At 37.5% G+C, this 26,042-nt stretch overlaps 1 protein-coding gene across 1 annotated transcript in view; it reads right to left on the reverse strand.

The window, feature by feature from the left end:
• Positions 1 to 26,042, reverse strand: part of CDH8 (cadherin 8) — a 475,466-nt gene that overhangs the window by 274,426 nt on the left and 174,998 nt on the right. The window lies entirely within an intron of this gene.

Below are 26,042 nucleotides of genomic sequence, written 5' to 3' on the forward strand. Positions count from 1 at the left end.
AAGGTTTCGAAAACATGTCATATGAGGATCATTTGAAGGAACTGGACATCTTTAGTATGGAAAAGAGAAGTCTCATGGGGACATAACTGTGGTTGGGGATGAAGGCATGTCATGTGGGAGAGAGGTTAGAATTACTCTGATTGGCCACAAAGGGAAGAACCAGAAATAATGGGTATAATATATTTCAGGCTTAATGGGAGGAAAACATATATACTTACACTCACACATACACACACACACACACACACACACACCCACACACCCCACCACAAACACCACCACTGTCCCTAAATTCAAAAGCAACAACAACAACATCAACAATAATTTTTCTTTGATAACTAGAACTGCCCCAAAATAGAATGACTTGCTTAGAGAAGTGGGAGGTTTCTCCTCATTGGATGTTTTCAAACACAAAATTCTGCCTTTTCTGTTTAATATATCAGAAGCCTCATACAACTCTCACGATGTTATCTCATTCTCAAGATGTGCCCTGTCAAGAAAGATTTTCTTAAGCATAAGAAGTATCTGTACATTCCATTAGGACCCGTAGTCCTTCAACACACCCCTCACCCATTTTAAACAACTTGGTTTGGGTCAGGACCCAACAAGGACTAGACAGGTACAGACCACCTCCCATAACCAAAATGCTCTCTCATCTCACCTCTACCTCTCAGAATACATCTCTTTCTTCAAGACTTAGTTCAAGTGACACCTTGTTCTACTATGAAGCCTTCACTAATTCTCCTCAGCTGAGAATATACACACACACACACAGACACACACACATACACACAATCTTCACCTCTTCAAATTTTCCTAGGCATTTTATCTAAATTTCTCCTTTGAGCCCTTTTCACTATACTTTACATAATATTAATAGTTGTCATGGATATATTCTATAAGGTTTGCAAAGCACTTTATAGACATTTTCTCATTTGTTCCTCCAGCAACCCTATGAGGGAGATGCTAAAGTATTGTTTTACCCATTTTACACATGGGGGAAAATTCAAAAAGGTTATATGATTTGTTGTAGAGGTGAGAGCACTATATTTAGTAAAATATGAGGTTTGAAATCTTAGCTTTGCTGCTTACTACCAATAAGATCTTGCTCAAGACATTTTTACCTCTCAAAGACAAAGTTTTCTCTTCTAAAAGGGAGGGAATTAGACTAAGTGATCTGTTAACTTTGAATCTATAATACTATCATTTAACTACTATGGTCACACAGTGAACATCTAAGATTAGAATACTGGTATTTTTGATTTTACAGTGTATTCCTGTTTTTGTTTGTTTGCCTTTTAGTTACTTGAGTTCTTTCTTATTTTTGTACATACTAGATTTCCTTTAGCAAAATGAACTTTTTAAAAATAGGAACCATCAATATTCATCTCTTTAACCCCAAGATCTAGCATCATTCTTTTCACATTCACATATATTCAAATGGATCTGAGAACTCATAAATGTAGCAGTTCCTTCTAGCATTGCAGATCACCTCCCATCCCATCCATGCCTGCCCATTCTTTATGACTCTTGTCTGTGACTTCAGATGAATTCATAAATCGCATTTGAAGGTTGTCTCCCCGCTATGTTCATGGCTTTTCTTGATTTCTCTTGACACCTTAAGTACACCAATAGAGTACATGGACTTTCCATTGGTTAGACCTTTTAATTTTTTTTATTCATGTGTTTCTTCACTGACAACCTTAGGTCCACTTCTGATTTATAATTTTTAGTAGTATGTTGTAGTATGCCCATGACCATCATATATCTTTCTATGAAATAAAACATTGCACATAGTAGGCACTTAAACAATGTTTTATGTATTGAATTGCAGTGTTTTCTCAGGATTTTTTTTTTCTAGACAGTAGATTTCCTGGAAATCCATATCCTGCCACGTGGCCCATTTGAAAAATGAAAACTAAACCGCTACTTCCTTGTCAAGGAGGATATTTCTTCTAATAGTGATTCAGTACAGTTGATATATGCCAGGATAGATGTGTGGGGAGTTTTCTTCGAAGCATTTGTCAAATTCATACCCATGGAAAAATGGATGTTTTGAGGTTAATCTTGCAGCAGCAAAGATCCAGAGTCAAACTGCAGTAGTGAGTTTTCCCTGGAAATTCATGTAGAATGCCAGACCCAAAAGCAAATGAAAAAGTAAAAACCTTGCAGGATAATGTTTCTTCAAAGTATCGACTGTTGGTTTGTGATAAATCGAGCCCCAAGTAATACCCAGGAAATATCACCACCAGAATTCTCTGTTTGCATTTTCATTTGAAACTCTTTTTTTGTTCCTTTGTCAGGGCTACAACAAACTCATTTAGCTGGTGACTATAAATTTGACATGGTGCCATTTCTACAAGAAAGACGCTATTCTAGTCCAAGTTGATGTTGATCCTAATTATAATAATATAGCTGTTGTATTTCCAACTGTAGCCAACAAAATAATCACTGTTTTCACATCAGAGTGTGCTAGTGTCACTGCATATATGAACGCTTGACTATCAAGGTGAATTCCATTTTTAATAAACCCAATTTTCACCACTTAGTTGGCCTAAGCCATGATCCTGCAACACTAATGACGTCCTGATTAAATGAAAGCTGCCGATATGGAGCTCAGATTTTAATTAATGAAGATCTGTAATGTGACTTCCCTTCCCACCCACCCCCATACACTGGAGGGATTCATTCGACTGGCAGTAGATTCCATAGGGGTTCACTCTCAGCCAGAGAAGCAGTACCACAGACAGAGTTAGCAATCAAAGATTTTATGCTGCCGGGGTGAGCTGGTTTCAGTTTGCTGACAAACTGAGATGAAAGGCCTTCATAAAAGTAAGATGTTTGTGTTTGGGTAGCCTGGTTCTGTGAGCCAGGCTATACTTTTTTATGAGCAAGTCAGTGTGCTGATTCTGAGCATTATTCAGGAAGAAAAACACCAACAGGGTCACAGCTAGTACGAAAACAAAGGTCTTGCTTGGTGGAGGCCAAGATGCAAGGTACACATGGGAAAATCTTAAACTCCCATGACTTAAAGAACAAGGTCATTCATTCACAAGCCCCATTTATTCGTGTAATATATTCAAAGATGCACGCTTTCCTCAGCTCTGCCTTTCAGAATCCTTCTCTTCCTTCAAGGCTCCACTCAGGTATTGCCTCCTGCATGGACACTTCTTTCATCCCACCCAAGACTTCCTTTATTGATCCTAAATAAAAATGTCTCTTCCTCTTCATCCCCCACCCCTAGAATCAGTGTAATATATTTGTATAAATTTGTACAGATAAATGTTTACATAAATTTGTAGCAAATTACAGCAAAATAAGGTAATTTCTTCTGCCTTTCCAGAGGGAATGGTCTTCCCAATGCTTGCAGCATTTGGGCTGCCTCTTCATCTTTATATCTAGTTGGATAGTGCCTTCCTATAGAATGGATCAACTTCTTCCCTCTTAAGCAAGGATCTTTGGTACTTTGGTACTTTTTCTTTGAGTTTTTATGTTCCCCCCTAAATCTCAGAATATGATTCTTATTTTAATTCAAGTCCCCACAAGACTTCTCATTTCCTTAATTTTTGAACCCCTTATATTTATGAGACCCCCCATAAGGTTCGCTCCTACTGGGAACCAAGAAGAAACAACATTCTTGTGTGCATTACATCTGTACCAAACTTTCCAGACATATCAAACATCACTTCTTTTTACACTGTCTACACTTCAGTCAACTGGTCTTCTAACTGTTCTTCATGTACACTGTTCCCTTTCCAGACTCTATAAGCTTTATCTAAGCTTTTCTCTGTGCCTGAAATAGAGTACCTTCTCATTTATACCTCTTAAAAGCCTTAGTTTCCTTCAAAGATTCTCTTAAGCCTCACTTTCTACATGCAGACAATTTTTATCCTCACAGCTACAACAGCCTTACTCTCTCAAACGTATGTTTAGGCTTTAAAAATATGTAAGTTTATATGTTTATATTCTGTCTCTCCTGATGGCATCTAAGTTCTTTGGTAAAAACAAACAAACAAACAAATGAACAAATAAAAAAGTCTTTATGTCTCCAGCACCTAGCATACTGCCTCATACACAATAGGTATCTAATTAATACTTATTAATCAATTGATCTGTATATGTATATATAAATGATATAGCAATAGATATAAATACAGATCAATATAGAAGTGAATTAAATAGATATAGACAATGATAGATCTATATTGTTATGACTATACAGATAACTATAGATATAACTATACATAAATATAGATATAGAAATAGATATATATATATATAGATAACAATAAATTGATATAGCTATAGATAGAGATATATTCAGCCATACTCCCTTAAGTCCTTCAGGGCTGTTGGTCATTAGCACCTGGATGTTCCATAGGTATTACAAATCAAACATATCCAAAATATAACTAGATACCTTACCCCCTAAACTAACCCCTCCTCTAAATCTATTTTTTTTTTCTGTTGAGACCACCACAACTCTTCTCATTGTCCAGTCTCTCAACCTTGGAGTTTTTCTCATTTATTCCTTCATCTTTACCCTTCCCTCATCCAAACAATCACCAAATCTTATCATTTCTACATCCATAATCATGACATTTCTCATATTCATCCCCCTTCTCTCCCCATACTCACATGGCCACTGCTTTAGCTCATATCCTCATCTAATCTGAATAGAGTATAAAAGCTTCTTCCTTAGACCTCCATCTTCCAGTCAAACTCCTCTTCGCTGTCTTCTGCAAAGTTGGCAAAATAGCCTTTCTAAAGAATAAGTCTGACTGTGTCATTACCCTGCTCTAGAAATTTCAGCAGGTCCTTATTGCCTTTAGTACAAAAACATAATCATGTCAGCTTGACATTTAAACCCTTCAAATTATTTCCATTTAACTACTGTACATCCCAGCTAATATGCCATGACAGTATTTCTTCTCCTAACCCAACCCATGAAATGACAATGTAATTATTATACTTTTTAATTATGTTTTATATCTGCTTATCTGTGTGCATATTGTTTTCTGTGGTAGAATATAAGTTCTTTAAGGGTAGGAAATATTTTATTTTATTTTTTGTCCCTGTATCTCAAATAGTAACACAGTGCCTGGCACAAAGTAGACACTTAACAAATAATGTTCATTGATTGCTGAATATAAAGCTACTTACTCCATCTTTAACCCTCTAGAGATTTGTTCTCCCCCATCCCCCAGAAATGTAGGTAGGAGGTAAGACCCTCCTTACACTTTTATAAAGCATTTGTGTCCCTATTACCTTTTACTTTCAATTATGATTACCTGTGTTCAAATTGTGTCTTCCCTAGTAGAATGCAAACTTCCTGAAGACAAGGACTATGACACCTTTCACTGATGTAGCCCTAACTCCTAGCACATGGTGTGCACAAAGCAGGACCTTAATAAACATGATCCAAGGTTGCTAAAGCAACAATATCAGACGAGAATATAAGAATATATATTCTTTCAGATGGAAAGGAGGAAAATTAAAAAAAATAGAAGCACTCTAACTATATTTTGAAGACAAATATATTTCTGGCTTTCTTCCATCATCTTCCAACTTTTGACCTGACAGTTTGATCTGATCATCTACTCCTGGCTTGGTAGGCACATTTCCAGAGACAGGGGATCTGGTGTCATTGCAGACAATTCTTGCTTCAATATTCACATTTATTTTAAGAAATAGAAATAAGGCACTCAAAGTTTGACACTGATACTGGCCACTAAGTCAAGAAATACCTGCCTTTGTTATTTTATCTACACACCAAAAAAAAAAAAAAAAAAATGAGCCCTTTCCACAATGAGCCTCTTAACGCTTACAAATTCCACAGGTACCTCCATGTGGTACAATCTACAGAATGGCACAAATTTGTCATGGCAACCTTTTTTGGTTGTTGTTGAATAGCACAGCAGTAATTTCAGATGGCCTGTATTACTTGTTGACATGTAAATTATTGCCTCTGAAACCGAAGGAATATATTCTGGTTGTTTTAAATGTGTTAGACTGAGCCCAAGATTGTTTATTTTTAAAATTTTTGTTTTAAGAAAGAATGTCCCTTGATTATTCACTGACTTGGATGAAAATTGCTTATTCATGTCTACAATTAATTAGGTTCCATCAAGGATACAGGTGTAATACCTTGATAGGATTAGTGGGGAGAATAGAAGTAAAAAGAAAAGGTGGAATACTTTAAACAGTTCCTTCCCCAGATCCCATGATGTGAGAGGCAGCCTGAGTTAGTGCACCAGGCAACAGACTTAGACTCAGGTCTTCCTGGTTTTCTTGGGTTTAATCCTGCCTCCTATATTTAATAGCTTGGTTATCATGGGCAAGTCATTCAACCCCTCTCTACCTGTTTCCTCACCTCACAAAAGGAGGGGGTTGAACTTGACATAATTCTAACTCTAAATCTATCCTATGAAAGAGATTTGGAGTTGAAAGAACTGTATTTTTCTGACCCTTATGAATTATATATTTTCATGCAAGTGACAAAACCTGAACTTTCTTAAATCTGTCTATTCTGTCTGTTCAGCTCCAGATTGGTTTATTTGCTGAATTTTAAAGTATATTTTAAGGTCTGTATTGTTATTATGTTTATTTATGAAAGATAGCTTATGATGTATAATTCTGGCCATATTTTGTTAGATTATTCTCACTATTCTTGTTGTTCTGATTCTTATTATTAGCCACTATTCTGAAACAGGTTATATGCTCCCCTCACTATATCTAACAAAATCCTGTGTTTCAAAAGGCCCAAGTCAAATGAGTGTTTTTTTTTTAATCTTGTTATTTAATTATAAAATATATATACTAAATATCAATACACTGCTTTTTATAGTGGATGGGGGAGTAAGTATGAATTAGTGTAAAGGTGAGACTAAACTTTAATTCTTCCATCTTTTTTTCCACGCTGGGGCAGAGATTTCTTCTCCTACAAAACTGTAAAGGAAAGGAAGAGAAATGAATTATTTGACTTGTTTCATTCATTGACTCTGTTCAAATTGCTTTCTAGGAAAAAGAGTCCAGCCCCTTTCCGGAGCTTCCTGGTCTCAGCTAAGCAGAGGAGCCATGTCAGGATTATAATAGAAGCACGTTGACAGCCATCTTCCTTTCTGTTCACATTTGAAAATTTTTGAAAAGCCAGTAGTTTAAAAAGTAGAACTAGAATTTGTCTAGGACTAATAATGATAATAATAATTATGTAAGTATATATACATATATGTATATACACACATACACACACACACACACACACATATATATACATAAATTTAATAGACTTGTACAACACTTTACTTTAGAAACTTATCTTCTAAGGTATATAAAAGACAAAGGAGTCTAACATGGGCACAGGTCTTTTACAAAGACCTAAGTATTGCTCACCATGGACTGACCTTATGTGCCAACTTCCTGCTTTTACTGAAATTTTGCTGCCAGGTTCTCAATATCCCCAAATTCAATTTATTATGGAAACACAGGCAATTTCTTAACAAAGCTCAGCAAGTAGGCACCACTGAAAATGAATCATGACATTCTCTGGTTCCGTGGACTGGGACATAAAAGGGTGAGACAGGCATATTGTTACCATATTTTATTCTGGTGCATTTGAAAGTGTAAACAGTTTTGTAAGTTAATGAAACATTTCAGAACATTTAAAATAATGGCTCAAAAATGAATCCCAAACTTTCTGAAACAATTAAACCCTTCAAAACATACATTTGAAGATGCGGATGTTTTTGGTTCACCCATGTATCATTCTAATGAACATCTGTAATGTGTTTTGGATGGGGGGTAAAGAAGGATATTGTATGAAAATGCATAACTGTAAAATCTCGAAGATGTTTACTATGCATAGCAGAAAGCTGCCTTCTGCGCAATACTCAGACAATAGACGAGTCTGGCAGCCTACATCCTTTTACAACAGTATAATGAGGACGATTGGAGGCCTGGTTGTGGAAACTAATAAGCTGCATATTTTACAGTTTTAAGTGCACAAATAAACTGTTTGAGTATTGAGATACTACTTTTCTGCTATGTTAGAAAAAGAGAAACTAAATTTCTCCTTCACAGTCTGCTTATCCCTAGCAATAAACCATTACTAATCTGTTACCTATGGATTACAATCTTGTGAATGGGCTAAGAAAGGCCACAGTGAATCTGGCTCGCAGACTGAGAGAACTCTCAAATGCAAAACAATGCCATTAGATTCCTTGTAGGTGTTTTGTTTGGGCAAGTTGAAAATGTTTTCTCATTCAATACACTACCAAAAATAATCTAACAATACTAGGTATAACTGTGATGAATGAAAATTCCTGAGAGATAGAGTTTTTGAGTAATTAATAACCAATTTATTAATTGTGGCAAGTGAATAACCAGTAAATTTAAGTCAGTTGTTCTTAACTACCAATATTGAATATTGGAGAATATTGAATGCTTAAATAGATTTAGGAAAAAGGGGTGTTCCTGAGGATGAAAATCAACTCTGATTGGTTAACAATTAAAAGACAGTAGGTATATTAATGAGAAAGTGGGCAAAAAAGTCTTCTGCTCCTCCTATAGAGGACAGGGTGTGATGAGATTCAGCTGCCTCCAGCTATCTAGACAAAGGAATCTATCTCCACCCAGACCACAATGGGCCAGAATCCACCTAGATTAGATTCTCTTTACCCTCTAATCAGAAATAAGCTTTCCCAGTTGGGTGGGTTTCAACCCAAATTAAGGAGAATATTAAACCAATCTCATCATTAGCAGAGGCTGCTTTGATCTATTCTTTGAATGGGGAAATAGAAAGGGAAAAAAACCTGGATTTCCCCCACCCACATATTAGTAATTGATTATTAATGATCATTTCTCATAACCCATTATGGTTTTCATGACTAGCCCAGTTTCAGATTTTCTGTCCCATTGTCCTATAATTCATGTTTCCTGATTGATGTATATGTTATCAGCAGCATAGATATTCCCTTCCCTGAATGAATCACCACTCATTCGTGTCTTTTCTTCCCTCATAGAAGTAAACTCCCTGAGAGTAAAGATTGCTCCATTTTGTAATATTTGTATCTCCAGACCCTAACACACCACCTGACACATAGTAGGTGCTTAATAAATCCTTGTTAGTTTATTCATTATCATTCTATACAATTATAGAACTAAGAACTACTTGATTCCTAAGACTTTTTTTTTTTAAATCTCTTTCAGAGGACTTAATGACTGCTCAGATGCAGTCTGTCACAAGGACTATAATCAAAGGCTTTCCAAACCAGTATATGCTCCTAAAGACTATACTCCCTTCACAAAAAACAAAAGCAATCACTATATAGGGGTGGGGAACCAGAGACCTGGAGGCCACATGTGGCCTTCTAAGTCCTTGGGTGTGGCCTGTGAGTTTTACAGAACAAATCCTTTTATTAAGAGAATTTGTTCTGTGAAGTGTGGATTTGGTCAAAGGGCCACACTTGAGGACCTAGAGGGCCACAGCTGGCCTTGAGGCCACAGGTTCCCACCCCCACACTATGCCATAATGAAGCATCAAAGTAGACATTTTGAATTTTCAAAATTTGTCATCAAAATGTTCTAAAAATTCCAATATTTTCATTGAATCCAAGTCTCAGAGTTGGAAGCACCATAAGAGTCTTTTTAGACCAAAGTATCTCTGAACCAAAATCACCTCTACACTACTGACCATAAGCAATCACCGAATGGATTCAAATGAAAGGGAATTTACTATCACTAAAGATATACAATTATTTTTAGGAGATTTTTTTTCACTAAGTCTAAATCTAATATTAGCAACTTCCACTCATTGTTCCTACTTCCACCTTCTAAGGCCAAGTACAAGTCTAATCGCTCTCCCATAAGATAGTCCTTTAACTATTTAGACAACTATCAAGCCCACCCTGGGCTGGTAGGTGTTGCAGAGGATAGAGTGTCAGGCCTGGAGTCAGGAAGACTCATATTCCTGACTTCACTAGTTGGGTGACCCTGGGCAAGTCTCTTAACCTTCTTGCCTCAGTTTCTTCTTCTGTAAAATGAGCTGGAGAAGCAAATGATAAGTCACTCCAGTATCTTTGCCAAGAAAACCCAAAAGAGATCATGAAAAGTCAGACGTGACTCAAAACGACTGAACAACAATAAATTTTGTCTTTCTCGTTAATTTTTCCAATTTCTTCAAGTGATCCTTATTTAGCCTTGTCTCTACTCTTTTTATCTTGTTGTCCTCTTCTGGATATGCTCCTTTTGTCAATGTCTTCCTGAACAGGTACTTAACTGAATATAATACAGTAGAAATGAGCTCATCACACAACATATATTTTCGTACTTCCTCTTAGACATCATGCCCTCAATTTAGCTTAGGACAACATTAAGGTTTTTTTCTTTGTTTTCTCTGCCAACTCACATTGTTGATGCATATAAAGTTTTGAATCCACTGAAATCTTTATATTCTAGACAAATCTAGTATCTGTAAGGCTTTTTATTTTTAACTGTCATGTAGAATTTTATATTTATTCTTATTAAATTTTATCATAATAGATTAGGCTCATCATTCCAGCCTGTCCAAAAAAATAATTTGGATGCTGTCATCTAATGGGTTAACTATCTCCTAGCTTTGAGTTACATGCAAATTTTATGTACTATTTATGCCTTTATGCATATTAAAAATAATAGAAAAACTACAGGAACAAACCCTTTAGAAACTCCTCTAGAGAACTCCTTTTACATTGACCTAAAACGAATGACTCTCTGGATTTGATAATTAAGTAGTCCTAAAATCACCTAACTGTACCATTTAGCATTTGTGTCCTATTTCTATCTATATCTTGTTCACCAAGTTAACAATTATTTGGTAATTATTAAGTGAAAGCATCAGTTTGGAGAGAATTACAATAATACTAACAGACATGTTACAAAAGAGTTGCAAGTACAAAGATCATAATCCAAAGATGAGCAGTAGAAATGACCATCCTAAACTCACCCACTCTCACTCACTTTATAATGGGGTTCATTTAAGTTTTAGTGATTTTATTTTAAAATAATGTTGGTTGTGCCAACATTATGTGATGTGTACATATATAGTCATGAAAATGCCAGCATGCTAAATCCAAATTATGTATGTCTCCAACTATGTATATAGAATATATAAATGTGATAAATATCTTGCAAATTCCATTGTGTAAGTAGTTGGCTGGTGGTGATAGTGATGTGTCTAGTAATAAACTTTGTGGATACCATAATAATGGCACAAGACTAAAAGTCCACTAAATTGTACTGACTTGGAGAACGCAAATCATATTTTAAAAAAAGTCTTTGCTGGCCATGTCTGGACTTTTGATTTGCAAGTTATGGTTATAGTAATTTTTATTTTTGTCCTTTTTTATCCAAGAGGACCAATGCCATATCAGGGTAATGTCTTAACTTGTGGATGAGCTGGATTTTAGTGAGGCAGAGTTGCACAAAGTCAGACACTCTGTCTTCCAGAGTCATCAAAGTTCAGTGGCAAGACAAAAGTCAGGATGACTGGCCTGGGATACAGTGGATGACCTTGGTAAGTCTTTGATGTCTGAAATATGACATAGATGACCATACTCTCAGTGCTCCACAGTGCCTACTTCAGCTACCTTCATGGTCATTGGAACAAATCATTCTTACCCACCCATTCCACTGCGGGGGATGGGGTGGGGAGTTTTCACTTGCTTGGGATAAACACTCACCTAACTCACCAATGGGCTTGTGGCCCATTGGTTACCCTCAGCATGGTTTAGCCCACTTGCTAAGATGGTTTATCAGGGTGTGTCCACTGCACATACTACAGCTTCTTGGAGCCACAAGTGAGAGTTGAATGCCAGGTGGACACTAAGGTGGATAAACAGCCCTGAAAAGGACAGAGCAAGCCCTCACATCAACGATGCTAGTCCTCTTTGTACACCCAAATACCCCTCATAGTAATTAGGGTCATCTTCAAGGAATTCTGCTAAGTCCCTACTCTCCTCAGGACCCTTGTGCTCGAGAATAATTTGCCATTTGTCTTTTTCTTCAGCAGGATATAGAAATATGAGAAAAGAAGGAGTAGTCAGCAAGTTCAGTTTGGGTCAAACTTTTGAGTCAAAGCCTGGGTCTATACATACAAAGTGGATTAGAAATTTGAGAACATTCCTCAGAAGAGTCAAACTTCCCTTCTCCATCTTCCCCACCCCAATTTGCTATTGTATGAAACATTCAGATGTCATAGTAGATAGAACACTGGACTTGAAGTCAGGAAGACAGGTTCAAATTCAGCCTCTGGAAATTATTACCTGTGTGACCATGGGGAAGTTCTCAGTCTCAATTTACTCATCCGTAAAATGAGGATAATAGCACCTACCTTACTGAGTAATTGTGAATATCAAATGTGAGGATCAATGTGTGTAAAGGCCTTTGCAAACCCTGAAACACTATATAAATGCTAGCTATTATAATGAGAGAACAGGGGTTAGGATAGTTTATTTACTTATTAGTGTATTTTTTTCCAGATTGGCATATCTTAGGTCTCATTTCTCTCTTTAATTTTGCTTGTGTAGCCAGAGCTTTTGATGCCCTAGTATGTCCCTTCCCTTTCTAAATAAGAAAGCCTGCATTTGTCTTATCAATGACTCCTTCTTTCATCAATATTCATACCTACCAAGGTGAATTGCCTCCTTTCTACTAAACTATTAAGCTATTGAAATTTGAAGGTCCCCAGGCAAAAGAAGCAAAATTGGAAAATCATTATACAGTTATATTTGCAAGAAAATGAAAAATCACTTCATTGTTTGCTAACTTGCCTAGGACATCCCATATTGTAATTGTGTCTCTCTCTGTGTTATTAAAATATGCAGAAAAAAATTTGAAATACTTGCTTCTTGTCAAAGAGTTAAAGAACCATAAATCGTGGAGGGAGAAAACACAAAAGATCATCTTCTGCAGATCTCTACCTCCAGGCAGGCAGGACATGAAGGTATTTTTATTCCAATTTTATAGATGTGACCACCAAGTCCTGATAATTTGACTTGCCCTGGGTCATACAACTAGTATATATATACCTACAGCTATACAGTATAGGATGCTAGAGAGATAACCCAGATTGTCAAATTCCTTAAGATTTTGCACTCAAAGTAGCAGTTAGGGGTCCGCACAGGGCAATGACCAATGTCCTCAACATTTCAGGGGTTACCCTGATGATTGCTGGGGATTTCTAATGCTCATGATGCCCCACTAATGGGCTTTCCATTGATTATCAGACAAACAATGCTATAGAGATGGGCTAAGACTTCCATGTTTTTTTTGTCTCATTTATTATGGGTTATAAATGAATCCCCTCTCCTCTTGGGCGGGGGGAAGGGAAGATGAGTGCTCAGAGTAAGTCTGCAGAGCTCACTAGTACCTGCTTAGATATGAGACATAAATATATCCAGAAGCAAAACAGACAGGAGCCAAAGTAATGAGAATGTGTTTGCAGAAGTCCTCTTATAGTCTATTTTGCTATCAATAAACTAGAACTAGCTTAATGGTTCTTGTCCTAGATCAAGTGCAATACCTCAGCAACTTGGGAATATCTAGTAAACCACCAGACCAAGCAGCAGGTATTTGGGTCCCCCAAGGCTTTTATGTCCTAAGTTGCCATGGTGATGCCTGTGGACATGGAAAACACTCAGGCTATACTAAGTAAATTCCTATCAACACAAGCTTGTAATGCCATCTCCTTGGAATCCAAAATTCAGCTCTTATTCTAAGGAAAGATCTGTGTCAAAGAATTAAATTCATTTCTAAGCAGATACATATTTTTAGCTTGTTTTCTAAATCACTTCTCTGTATTTCTATGATGGATTGATCATATCTATGATGATATGATTTCATCAATTGGGTGCTACCTCCACTAACATGGGTTGCAGTCTCCTTATGCCTTGGTAATTTCTTTTCATGAATTCCCATGGACCAAAAAATCTAGCATCTCATGGTCAGCTCTTTGGTGATGAGTTCTTCCATACTTAGCTAGACTCATGCACAGAAAGTAAGCGTACAGTTAGTTGTGAAATCTATACTTTCCACCTTAGTTGGACCTACAGAATATGTGTTCTATTGGTATAACCCCCCAGATCCTCACACTATCACCTTAATGAAATGAAGAGACAATAGAGGGGTCTGAACTACTGATTCCCATTATTTATTTCCATGATCTCAATGCCTCTGAAATTTCCCTGAGAATGGTACATAATTCAAGTCATCTCCTACCTGTAAAGTTGGGGTGGGGAGGGGAAGGGAAGGTATCTGGATATAAATGTGAGCAGAGCTATCAGGCTTGTAGTTGAAAAAGACTTCAAGTGAAAAGAAATTAAAAAGCTTAACTGCACTTTAAAAGGTAGATTTAGACCAATGTAAATTCAAAAGCATTTACTCTACCTAGTACCCTACCTCACCCAAACTGCTCCCTAATCAAGTGCTGCTAGTATGCTTCCTAGCACAAATTCATCTTGGTTTTCAGACCCCCACCCAAACTTTGATTCTCATATTAATGACTGACAAAGTACTTTTTAAAATATAACTTCAAATGCACAAAATAAAATGACATTCAGAAACAAATTTGGACTATCACATTAGTGGTTTGGGATTTTTTCCCCCCTATTCTTTTCAAAGACCTGAATTCACTGAGAAATCTTTTTCAAATGAAAATCTGGGTAAATATACTTGACTTAATTATCATCATAAACATACATCTACAGCAGGCCATAGTAGTGATGAAATTGGAATCCAAAAGACTTGGGTTTGAATTCTACCTCTGAAGCTTATCATTTGAGTGACCCAAGGCAAGTAATTTTAACCTTCCAGAGATTCAGTTTGCTTATCAGTAAAATGCAAATTAAAATATCACCTACCTCCCAGGTCTCTAGTGAAGGCCAATTGACATAATTTGGTGCATAGAGCCATGATAGTATCAAGTATTATTATTATTATTATTATTATTATTATTATTATTATTATATCACTGTGCCTAGCCCTTACAGTACAAAAGGATAGAAAATTGGGTCCCAGATTTTGAAGGGTTTGCTATATAGTTGGGGAGACTATCCCTCCACAGCATGCAGTAGAATTGTAACAGGGAATTTTTTACCTCGAACAAAAACAACTCATCTTTATGTTGAGGCAGAGATAACTGTCCGGTTGCAGGTCTTCCAACCTCTGAAATAGCAAGGGTGAGCCAGAAAAGAGCCATTAGGGCTAGTTGTGAGAATGGAGGCTATATTCACTCCAGCCATATCTTCCCACATACACTGGCACCCTGGAACAAAATCCTATTCACCTCCACACAAGTTATGACTGAAGAGCAGATGGCTCAAGTGATTGACTTTCTAAGGTTTTCTTTAAATAATTAAATTCTTTTTTGTGAGAAGCTCATAGTGTATTGATTTATCTGGTCTTTGGTTAGGAAATTCATAGCTTTCAGTCAAATGGAATAGCAAAATTCCACCCTCTGTATCCCCAATTTGTTTTTCTTTTCAACAGCAATTCAAAAGTATCTCATACTACATGTTCAAAAAAATAGTGTTTGAGGCTTTAAAGAACTTATAATTATTTCCAAGTTTTTATAAGTGGAAAGAATAACTTTGGCTTGAATGGATGAAAACTGATCCACCCCCCTCCTGAACACACTGCTTATTATTTTCTTGAATGTCAAAAAAGGTTAAGTTTTGCTTTAAAAATTGACTCAAGGGAAATCCTTCATGTTATTGTTAAAGCCATTTATTCGTCTTCTAATAATATTCATACTTACTCAAAGACTGCTAGAGCTGGAAAGGAACTTAGGCCACAAAAAGTTAGATATGGAAAGGAATTTACACCAGAGAATAACAGAACATAGAATCTCAGAATGTTGGAGTAGCAAAAAAAAAAAAAAAAAAAAATGGACCCTAGAGATCAAATTGGCAAATGTGCTACCTGTGCAGCCAAGAAGTATCCTTCAGAAACCTATAGGATCACAGTTTTAAACCTGCAAAGAATTTCAGGTTCTATCAAGTCAAACTCTTTCTTTTTCAAGGATGAGGAAAGGGAAGTACTAAGAGGTTAATTAACTTGTTCAGGATCACATAGCTAGTAAGTGTCTGAGGCAGGATTTGAACCCAGACACCCTGAAACTGCAACCCTTCATTTGTTGCAAGAAAAGAAGGAAGGAAGGAAGGAAGGAAGGAAAGAAGGAAGGAAGGAAGGAAGAAAGGAAGGAAGGAAGGAAGGAAGGAAGGAAGGAAGGAAAGGAGGAAGGAAGGAAGGAAGGAAGGAAGGAAGGAAGGAAGGAAGGAAGGAAGGAAAGGATAGAGGGATGTCACATAGGTAGTTAGCTCTCATTTCCATACTGCTTTCACGCCTGGAATTTCAGTATATTCAAGAAGAGGTTGGACAAGTTGTAGAACAGGAGGTAAGCATGGTAAGTTTCCACACAGCTGTTCCTTGGCAACCATATTTTATAACATCTGCTATTTTTTTCCTGAGCATTTGTACTACCTTGGTGTTTACCCTTTGGGCTAATTTGCAGTTGACCCTTGTAATATAGCCCTTTTAGCCAACATTTTTGTGACAGAGTCTCATTGATTGAACAGTCATGTAGAGTGTCATAAAAATCAATGTATACAGAGAAAAGAACTGTGGTGGGACTTCATAATATCACATCTAGTTTTTATCACAACTTTCCATTTTACCAAGTTACTGTCTCATTATTTATACCAGACAGGCATCTAGATGAACTACAAAACATATTTTGTAGCTTTTGGCAACTCATTTATAACAGGCGTACAATTAATATCTTTACAACTGTACTCGAGGCAGAAAGAAAAATGTAGTAGCATGGGTTTTGGCATGTGTTGGAGGGTAGCTATGTGAAATAAAGGCTAGGGGTTGATTTTCAGTAAACAATTTCTAGTAATAGCTGGCTTTTGTATAGAGCTTTAAAGTTTGCAAAACACTTTATTCCTATTATGCCTTATGAACCTTAATAATAAGTAAATAGACATTCATTAAACACTGTTCTAAGCACAAGAGATACATATGTATGTATTTGCATATACATATACACATACAAATATACAAACATTAGACTGGAGATAATCTCAGAGGGAAAGTATTGGCACTAAGCAGGACCAGGAAAGGCTTCTTATAGAAACTACGATTTTAGCTGAGAGTGAAATGAAGCCAGGACAGGCAGAAATGGAGATGAGGAGGGAGAAAATTCCAGGCAGGGGAGACAGTCAGTGAAAATTCACAAAGCCAGGAGATGGAGTGTTGTATATGAGAAAAAACATGGAAGGGAGGCCAGTGTCACTGGATCACAGTATATGTGAAAGCACATAAGGTATGAGTAGGCTAGAGAGGTAGGACAGGGCCAGGTTATGAAGGGCTTTAAAACTAAATAGAAGAATTGTGTATTTGATCCGAGGAGTTATAGGGAGCCACTGGAATTTATTGAATGCGGGAAGGGTGGCAACATTGACAGAACTGCATTTTAGGGGGATCACTGCTAATGAATGGAAGATGGACTCTTCCTTTGAGGTTCGTGCTATTCATATCTACCACCCAATTAAAATCCTAGTAGCCATTGTCTACAAACTCCTAGGTCACTCACCTTCCTTCTTCAATAAGTTCAATACCCGGCTTACTATTTTTCTCTCCTCCCTAAATTCTGTCTTTATACTAGGGGACTTCAACATGCATACTGATTATCCCTCAAACATCCTAACCACTCCATTCCTCAGCCTACTCACCTTCCATAGCTACTCTTCCACCCCACCTCAGACACACTCAAAGATGTTCATACACTTGGACTTGTCATCACCTGCAAATGTACCACCTCCATGTGTAAGAATTCTGAAATCCCCTTAATCGGACCATAATCTATTGACTTTTCACTCTCCTTCTGGCTTCTCTTATATAACTCTACTCTTTATCCCCACATGACCTACAAATGCCTTGACCCCTCAATTTTTCCCCAAGCCATCTCCCTTGCACTAGCCACTCCCTCCTCTTCTCCCCATCTTGACTTCTTGGTGAATCAATTCACTTTTTACACCATCCTCCTCTCTCGAATCCCCAGGTCCGTTACCATATAGATGATATGGAGCAAACTCCATTTGTTTGCTCCTACATACTTAGTGCTGACGAAATATGAAGAAAAAGTTCATAACCATTCTGATAGGACCACTACAGATTTATGGTTCACAACCTGAACTGGGCCCTCATTTCTTCTAGGCAATCCTACTATACCTCCCTTACCAACTCACTATTCCACTCTTCACAATGGCTCTGCAAAACCATTTCATTCCTTCTTCCCACTCTCTCAGCTGAGAACCTTGCCTTATGTTTTACAGAAAAAAAAAAACTAAGGCCATTCACAGTGAACTCCCTCTTCCTCATCTTTTACCATTCAAGTGCCTTCTTCTGCTTTCTGCTCTTTTGTCCTTGTCTCATGTGATAAAGTGACCTTATTCCTTTCTAAGGCTAACCCTTCTACTTATTTAAGCAATCCAATTCCATTCCATCTCTTCCAATGAATTGCCCTGTCTGGTATACACACTCTTTTATTTTCAATCTCTTGCTCTCCACTGACTCATTTCCTACTGCCTGTAAAGAAGCCTATGTCTTCTCTATCAAAAAAAAAAAAAAAGACAAACCTCATTTGATTTTTTCATCCCTGTTAACTATCATCCTATATTTTCTTTGCCCATTGTTGTAGCTAACTAAGCTCCTTGAAAAGTTCACCAACAATAGATGCCTACACATTCTCTCCACTCACTCTCCTCTTAATCCCTTCTGGCTTCCTTCTTTATCATTCTACTGAAACTACCCTCTCCAATGTCACTAATGATTTATTAGTTACCAAATCCAATGGCCTTTTCTCAATCCTCATTCTCCTTGATCTATCTGCAGACTTTGACATTGTTGATCACTCCTCCTTGATACTCTTCTTTTTAGGTTTTCAGGACACCACTGTCTCCTACTTTTCTTCCTCCTTTTCTGGCCACTCCTCTCTCTCCTTTGCTGTATTCTCCAGATCATGCCCTTTAACCATAGCTGTCCCTCAGGTCTCTGTGCAGGGCACTCTTTTCTTGTCCTTCTTATTACTTCACTTGATGATCTTATCAGCTCCCATGGATTTAATTACCATCTGACGATTCTCAAATGTACCTTTCTTGCCCCAATTTCTCTCCTGAACTCCAATTTCACATATCAAATTGTCTTTCAAGACATCTTAAACCAGATATCCAGTAGACTTCTTAAACTCAATATATCTAAAACAGAATTTATTATCTTTCCTCCTAAACCACCCCCCTTATACCCTCACTAGTACTTTAGAAGGTAAAACCATCCCCTAAAGTCCAACAACCTCAGACTCATCCTGGTTTCCTCACTATCTCTTACCCTCCCCATATTCAAACTGTTGCCTGTAAATTTCATCTTTGTAATATCTACTCTATGTACCCCACTTCTCTCCTCTGACACTGCCACCACTCCAGTGCAGGACCTCATCATCTCACACCTGGATTATTACAATAGTCTTCTGGTAGCTCTGCCTGCCTCAAGTCTCTCCTCACTCCAATCTGTCCTCCATTCAGCCACTAAAGCTATTTTACTAAAACTGATCATGTCATCCTGCCCCCCCACCCCCCCACACACATTCAATAAACTCCAGTGGGTCCCTATTGCCTATAGGACCAAATACAAACTATCCTGTTTGGCATTTGAAACTCTTCATAACCTAGCCTCTTCCTGTTTTTCCAGTTTTCTTACATCTTCCTTCCCATCATGTATTCTTTGATCCAGTGATGCTGGCCTCTTTGTTGTCCCATGAATAATATACTTCAACTCTTGGCTTCAGGCATTTTTTTCTGGCTGTCCCCCATTCCTAGAACATTATTTTTCCACAACTCTGACTGCTGACTTCCTTAGATTCTTTTAAGTCCCAACTAAATTCCCACCTTCTACAGGAAGCCTTCCTAAACCCCTTAATTTCAGTGTCTTCCCTCTTTTAATTATTTCCTATTCACCTGTATATTGTTCATTATGCATGTTGTCTCTCCCCTTTGATTGTAATTTTCTTGAGGGAAAGAACTGCCTTTGTTTCTTTTTTCTATCCATAGCACTTAGCAGAGTGCCTGGACCATAGTAGGTGCTTTATCAATGCTTATTGATTGATTGACTGATTGGAGTGGGGAGAAACAGGAGGCAGGAGGACCAATCAACAGCCCATTGCAATAGGCCAGGAATGAGGTAATGAAGTTTTGCCTGTACCAGGATGGTAGAAAATGTCAGAGAAGCAAAGAGGGTCTTATACAAAAAGTGTTGTATTACAATCCTGTGAAGTATATATGACAGGTATAATCTCCATGTACAAATAAGGTAATTGAACCTGGAGAGGTGAGGTGAATCAGCATCACTCAGTCAGGAAGTATCAAAAGTGGGATTAAAATTCAGGCCTCTCATCATTTCAAGTCTACTATTTCTTCCCCTGTGCCACACAAGTTGAATCTAGAACTTTTGTCCTAAGAAATCTGTTTCACATGTGAAAATGATAACATATATTTCACAGCTACACCTACCACTTCCTTGTGACCCATCTGCCCTTCCCCATAAGAATACCTAGATTTTCTTCTCTATTGGTCACTGCTCTGTGGGTAAAGTAAGAGAATATGATTTCTCCCAAAGAGTGAATCCTCTGCCTCTTTCTTTAAAAAATAATGATTGTGTACATTTAATCAGTGGAAAGAGTGATGGATTTGAAATCAGAGGTCCCAGGTTCAAATCCCAACTCCAGCACCTACTATTATCTTGTACAGTCATTTAAACCTACTGGGCCTTAGCCTCTGCAGCCATAAAATGAGAGAGTTGGATTAGATGGTTCCTGAAGAATTTCCAACTCTAAAGCTATGAAATATTCATACTAGGGGACCTGAGAGTTCAATATGGTGAAGCTCTACAGTTTGATTTCCTAGGTATTTTGTGCCTTTTAAGTTGCCACAGTTGATGCTGCAGTAATTAACAGTTCTGCAGGAGTATAATTCAACTGTGTTTTAGATCTTCTTGGTCGTTCTTTGATATTGATAGCAAACATAACAGATAATAATAATAATACAAAGAAGGGGAAATAAATGCAGAGCCATAGCAAGGAATTTTTGCACCTTGGACAATGAGCAGGAAAGGTACCCAGAATTGGATGGGGTGTTGGTATAGATAGAGACTCTGAAATACTTTACCTTTAAAATGTGAGATGGAAGGATATCATTGAGAATATTCAGGTTACTTCTGATTCAATCTAATTCAAACAAACAACCATTCATTAAGTGCTTACTATTTGTAAGGAAGACAGTCAATCAACTGACATTTATTAAGAGTACTGCTATGTAAATCATTTTGGTGGTACAGTGGGTAGAGCACCAGGCCTCAGTTCAAATCTGGTCTCAGATATTTACTAGCTTGTGGTCCTGGGCAAGTCACTTAACCCTGTTTGCCTTAGTTTTTTCATCTGTCAAATGAGCTGGAGAAGGAAATGGCAAACCACTCCAATATCTTTGCCAAGAAAACCCCAAATGGAGTCATGAAGAGTAGGAAACGGCTGGTTGAATATGACAATGAGGACAATGTGCTAGGTGGGACATTTAGGTGGTACAGTGGATAAAGTGCTGGGGCTGGAGTCAGGAAGGCCTCAGTTCAAATTTGTCCTCAGAAATTTACTAGCTATGTGCTCCTGGGCAAATCACTCAGTTCCTCATCTGTAAAATGGGGACACACTGGGTAAGGCAGTGGCAAACCACTCCTTTACTTTTGCAAAGAAAACCCCATGGACAAAGTTCATGAGATCACATAGAGGCAGACACAGCTGAATAACTGAATAAAGTGCACTAGATACTGCATGCTAAGTGCTGGGGATACAAAGAAAGGAAAACAAACAAACAAAAACAACAAAAATCTTTCAAGGACCATACTGCCATATGTACTGAGAACAGGAGATAAATCACTTAAAAATTCCTGCCATCAACAAGTTTGCATTCTAATGGAGTGAGGGGATTAGAACTGGACAAGTGATTTCATTGCAACTCCCAGGTAAGGAAACTCCCTCTATCAATCATAGGAGCATAGACTTGAGCCTAGAAAGGACTTAATACAAGCAGGAACCTGTGAAACTTACAATCTAAGAAAATGTTCTATGTCATAGAGAGATTAAGTAAATTGCTACGGTTCACATAGCCAGCATAAGTCAGAAGCTAGATGGGAACCTAGTTCTTCCTGGATTCAAGGCCAGTTCTCTATTGACTACTCCATGGTGCCTCTCTATTACACTATGGTATCTATCTAAAAAGGGGTTACAGCATTTAAACATATAAGTTTATACACGATTATTTGAGAAGGAAGAAAACATTAAAAGCTAGGAGAATCAGAAAAGGCCCAAATGTTAAACTTTAAACAACACTAGAGGTTTCAAGAAGTAGAGATGAGAAGACAGTGCATTCTAGGTATGGGGTTGGGGACTACTTATGCAAGGGCATGAAGGTGGGAAAAGTAATGCTGAGATTGGAAAGCAGTGAGTGGGCCATTTTGGCTAGAATGTAGAATACCTGAAGTGGAGTAATGTGACAAAAGCTTAAAAATTAGAATGGAGCCACAGGCTTTTAAATGCCAGAGTGATAAATCTGTTGTTTGTTCAGTCATTTTCAGTTGTATCCAATTCTTTGTGACCCCATAAAGGGTTTTCTTAGCAAAAATACTGGAATGGTTTGCATTTCCTTCTCCTGCTGATTTTACGGATGAGGAACTGAGGCAAACAGGGTTAAGTCTTTTGCCTAGGGTCACGCAACTAGTAAGCATCTGAGGCCAGATTTACTCAAGAAGATGAGTCTTTCTGACTCCAGGTCCAGCACTCAATCCACTTTAGCACCTAGCTGACCTAATGAGTTTGTACTTTATCTATCTATCTATCTATCTAATCTATCTATCTATGTATATATATATATATGTACGTATGTATAGAAATCCACCGAACTTTCTTAGGCAGGTAATTGACTTAGTCAGACTTATCCTTTAGAAACTTTATTTTAGCAATTATGAGGAGAAGAGATTAGAAAGAGGGTGTTAGAAACTGGAATCCAGCATTTCAATTAGGAATCTTTAATAATGGTCCATTCCATATATAATGAGTTCCTGAATTAGGGTGATGTCCATATGAGTGGAAAATAAGGGAAAAGATGTAACGGAAGTTGTCACTGTGGAGGTAAAATTGACAAAATTTGGCAACTGACTGAATCTTGGGAGTTAAGTAGAAAGAAGAGTTTAGGATAACTCCAAGGTTATAACTCTGGATGACAAGAAGGATGGTAGTACACAGAAGAGATATAATGCAATAAAGAAATATATTGAGGAGAGCTTGGTTTAGAGACTAAGGTACTGTTATGTTCAGATTGTAACTATTTGCAGGGAAATTATATTTAAACTCAAAGAAAGGATGCTATTACCAAGAGAGAAGTGAAAATAAAGTGTTTGTGATGAAGAATAGAGCCAAGGAATGAGACTTCGCATTCAACCACAATTAAGAGGAAAGAGATGGGTTATGATCCCAAAAAAGGTAGAATATAAAGGAATGCTTCGGTAGGAAGAGAACCCTGAAAAAACAACATCAAGAAAAAACAGAGAAGAAAATGTATCCAAGAGAAGAGTGTGGTCAACAGTATCTGTTAAATGCTACATAAAGGTACAGGAGAATGAAAACTAAGAAAAGGCCAAGATATTTGGCAATTAAAAAGTAAATAAAAAAGGATAAGTATCTTTGGAGAAAGTAATTTCATTTGAGGCATGAAGTCCTTAACTAGACGGCAAAGGGTTGAGAAGACCATGAAAGGATAGGAACTGGAGGCAAAGACTTCTGACAGGTTTCATCTAGGAGTCTGACTGTGAAACGGAGGGAAGACAGGGGATGAGATAACTTGAGGGGCTTTATGTGAGGTTTTTATTTTAGTTATTGTTGTTTAAGGTTAGGAGGACTGAAAGTGGGTTTTCCAGACTTTATTTGTATTCAGCTGGGAAGGAAGAAGTTGTTTGGGAAAGAGAGAAGATTATAAAGATCTGGGAGGGGTCTATGGGGAAAAGATATTTGAAGAAAAGAAAAGTTCACTGAGTGAGAGGATGTAGAGTGCAAAGAAAAGAGGGTCCAAAATAGAGCCCTGGAGGATACCCATGTTTAGAAGTTGGGACATATATAGTGAGTCTAAGAAGTGGTCAGACAGAGGGAAAAGGCTGAGGAGAGAGCTGTGTGGCAGAATCCCGGGAGAGGATAAAGTATCCATCAGGAGGGGGTGGATCTTCATTTCAAAAACAGCAAAAAGGTCAAAAAGAATGAGGAGTGAGAAAAAGGCTGAGAAAAAAGGCAGGTGTTGCAATTAAAAGATCTCTTAACCTTGAGGAGAGAGCAGTTCCAGTGAAGAAGTGAGGTCAGAAGTCAAATTGCAAGGGATTATAAACTGAGAGAGTGGAAAAGCTATAGAACAACAGGAATTTAAAGGGCTATATTAAAAAAAAAACTGTGGTGAATGGGAAAGATATAAAACAAAAGTTTTCTATTTTAACTATTTTTTTTCTTGCTTAATAGTGCTATTTAGATCTGTGCAGAGGTCCAAGAAGAGTGAGCATGGAATAAGAGGCCAGGTATCATTGTTTATGCCCTCTTCTCAGCTTTTACTCGTTCCCAACCACTACTCAATTAACTTTGTCATCATACAGATGCAATACTGAGCAACCATTTCTCCCCCGAGCCGAGGACAAATGATACCTAGCTCAAGTTAGGAGGTACAAGAGGGCCAGGATCTCTCCTAGCAGCACTAAGGAGGGGGAGTGAGAGCTCATCAAACTAACTGACCAAATTGAAAGTCCTAATTTTCTTTTTTCAACAGTGGGGGGAGAGGGCAGAGTTCAGATACTGGAACTTAGCATCATCACTATTCAGAGAATCTTATATCATCTGGATGACCTACTGCTGGGTCTCTATGTGATGGCAAGCAACCTCAGATTTCCCCGTGCCCAGGTAGCCAGCTCCTTCCTAATTGAAATATTTAAAATACTAGATATTATTTTAATATTAGTGGCCCCATTAACTGGGGAATGGCTAAACAAATTGTTGCACAAAATTATAATGGAATATTACTGTGCTATGATAAATCAAGATTATGAATACAGAGGAGCAGGAGAAGATTTACATGAGCAAAAGGAAGTAAGCGGAACCTTGAAAACGATATACACAATTACTACAATAATGTAAATTGAAAGAAAAAAAACAGTAATGACAAGACAATCAAAGAGAATTTTGCAAATCTGTAATGACCAAGATTGGTCCCACAGAGGAGATATGTAAAGTAATCTCCTCCCACTTCTTTGCAGAGGAAGGAGGCTATAGTTTTTAGAACATTGCATATCAATTCAGCCTTTTTCAATATATTGGGTTGTTCTACTGAATTTTAACCTTTTTTATTGTTTGTTATAAGGACTAAATCTTGAAATAGAGGAGGGGGTAAGATAACTTAATTAAAAGATATTTATTTATTTGTTTATTTATTTATTTGAGGAGGTCATTTACTATTTCTATCAACCTACCTTTTAGCTCCGTCTTCAATAGGAAGTTGTTCCTTGGGTGTTCAAGTCCAAGTAGCCTACCAGACAAAGAGAGGCCTAACTCCAGCTTTTCCAGTTTCTGGTGGCAAAGTCTGTTTTTTGGGAGCAGCTTGGAATTTTGGAGTTTTGTTAGTCCTACCCTACACACTCCATGACACCTCTCCTTGTACATGGACCTTGTGTTACTCTTATGCTTTCTTGACATAGTTTGAGACCCTCTAAATTTATTCACAGCTGAGACAAAGCCCTGTTTGCATTTCTGTGATTATAGGGCTAGACCCTGTAGAGACAAATAACAAATGGGCAAGCTAGCTAGCTAGTTAGATCATAGATAGATAGATCGATAGATAGATAGATAGATAGATAGATAGATAGATAGATAGATAGAT

This window comes from Vombatus ursinus, unplaced genomic scaffold (assembly GCF_900497805.2).
Source record: "Vombatus ursinus unplaced genomic scaffold, bare-nosed wombat genome assembly UNPS02014864.1, whole genome shotgun sequence".
In the NCBI taxonomy this organism is placed as follows: domain Eukaryota; kingdom Metazoa; phylum Chordata; class Mammalia; order Diprotodontia; family Vombatidae; genus Vombatus; species Vombatus ursinus.